The 2,360-nt window shown below is 46.2% G+C and overlaps 1 non-coding gene across 1 annotated transcript; it reads right to left on the bottom strand.

The window, feature by feature from the left end:
- Positions 1-1,970: 1,970 nt before the first annotated feature.
- On the bottom strand, positions 1,971-2,043 carry trnat-ugu. Its single transcript has one exon. It is a non-coding gene; the product is annotated as a tRNA-Thr (tRNA).
- Positions 2,044-2,360: the final 317 nt, after the last annotated feature.

The following is a 2,360-nucleotide window of genomic DNA, read 5'->3' as shown; positions in this document are numbered from 1 at the left end:
TTTGCCAGGTCCGCGCTCGCCAGCAGACCCCCCACCAAACAAGGTTCTGCACTTTGCACAGCCGACCTCACTCAGCTCGCAGCCAAGGTGCTGAGACGACCTGCCTCAAACCACTAGGTTTGGAGACATGGACCTGGGGAGGCTCCTAGATGTGGTCGAGGACAGGAGCAATGTCCTGTTCCAATAAAGCTCCCAGAGGGTGAGCCACAGGACAGCCAGTGCTGCCTGGGACGAAGTAGCAAGGACAATGAGGGATGGGCAATGAATGCTTGGCTGGCAATTATCACACCTGGGGAGAGAATTTTTTTTTTTAAAAACGTTATGCAATATGTTTTTATGTCTTGGTGAGGCATTCCCGACTGCTCCACAACTGTGGAAGATTGAATGTCCTTCCACCTCAGGATAACTTTGAACATCTAACCTTCTTCTATCAGCATCAAATGGTATGGAGAGGCCCATGAATCACGCACACGCTCCCTTGGCTGTGTTATTGTGATTGGGACACGAATTTAAGCAAAGGATTTAAATATAAAGTTTGATGTTAGCCCTGTCTACCCAGTGTAGCCCAGGCGATTGGGTGCCTCAGATAGTATGTGGGACACATCCACACCCATCCCTCCATTTTCCTGTGGGTTCTGATGTTTTCAGAGCCTTCAAAAGCCTGTGGGGGCATTCTTTGGATATGCAGAGTAAGCTCTGATGATACTTAGAGGCCCGCGCTGGGGAATCCAAGTATGGCTTCTTTAACATTTCCAGTGGGAGCATAAATTACAGACGCTCTCCTCAAGGACCCATAAGAAATGTTTAGGTCTTCCCAGGAGGAGGCTGCTGGGACTAAGCAGCTGAGGCCCAGTATTAAAGTCTCTGGGGTATCTTGTTGATTAGTGGTAATTTCAGGTCATAAAGTATTTAATTCTTCAGCATATTTGTGAATCTTAATTGTGAGGCTGCCGGCCCCTTGAATATGTCAGCTGATCAAACTAGTAGCTATCAGCCTGGCAATTGATTGGAGCACCCAGCAAAGTCTTTTGCCTCAGGTGGATTATGACGCTGCGTATCCAGTACTGGATGAACAGAAATCTCCTCCAATTATAAATTGGGAAGATTGTCGCCACTATTTCTGATCCCACCCCGAACTCTGTTCCCAAACTACTGACTCCATAACCGTCTCCCTGCAGTCTGTATGTTTTGTGAGGGCCACGAAGAATCCAGCACAAGTTGTAGAATAGAAATAAATAACATTTATTTACAATAACATTTAAGCAGCAGTAACTCCCTTGCTCTCTAGCTGGTTCCAAACTGGCCAGCTCTATTGATGCAGGGACTCTGCCAATGATTTCTCCGCCCCCCCTCATTGGGGAAGCTCATACTCCCTAAGGATTGTGGGATTGCCATTAGTCCCCAGCCAGTGGTAAGCAGGCAGGTTAGAACAGTTTGCAACATTGGTAACACATTCGGCCTCAAGGTTAATTTTGGACTTCAAACTTGTGTCATCACTAATACAGCCTATTTCCACCTCTGTGATATTATCCGGCTTTGCCCTTATCTTAACTCATCTGCTGTTGAAACCCTCATTCATCACTTCATTACCTTTAGACTTTACTGCTATACATCAGCTCCTGGACAAGCAGTGTCAGTATTTTAAAATTCTCATTCTAATAATAATCTTTATTGTCACAAGTAGGCTTACATTAACTCTGCAATGAAGTTACTGTGAAAAGCCCTCAGTCGCCACATTCCGGCGCCTGTTCGGAAGAATTTAGAATGTCCAAATTATTTAAGAGCATGTCTTTCGGGACTTGTGGGAGAAAACTGGAGCACCCATAGGAAACCCACGCAGCCACAGTGAGAATGTGCAGGCTCCGCCAGGAATCAAACCTGGGACCCTGGTGCTGTGAACCAACAGTGCTAACCACTGTGCTAACTCCCTAAAACTTACTTTGCCAACCAACTTGCAAATTTTAAACACAAGGCTCCAACAAGAATTGAACTCGCGACCTCTGGTTGACAAGACCAGCGTTCTAACGACTGAGCTATGGAGCCAGCTGTTGTTGACAAACTTCTTGTTTTCAAACCCCTCCATGGTCTGGCTCTTGCTGATCTCTGTATTCTCCTCCAGTCCCACAACCCTCGGACGTATTTACACTTTTCCAATTCTGGCCACTTGAGCATCCCTGATTTTAATTGCTGCACTCTTGGTAGCTGGGTCTTCAAGTTGCCTAGGCCTAAACTCTGGGATAACACCCCTACATTAGTCTTATCATTCCAGTTGCAACGTGATTGCCTGGAGCACATGCACCCGTGGACCAGACCTTTTCCATCATGAACAACACTTGGACAGATAAGAGTAACTGAATAGA

The sequence above is a fragment of the Scyliorhinus canicula genome, chromosome 1, assembly GCF_902713615.1.
Source record: "Scyliorhinus canicula chromosome 1, sScyCan1.1, whole genome shotgun sequence".
Taxonomy (NCBI): Eukaryota; Metazoa; Chordata; class Chondrichthyes; order Carcharhiniformes; family Scyliorhinidae; genus Scyliorhinus; species Scyliorhinus canicula.
This window is presented reverse-complemented; position numbering and strand designations above follow the sequence as displayed.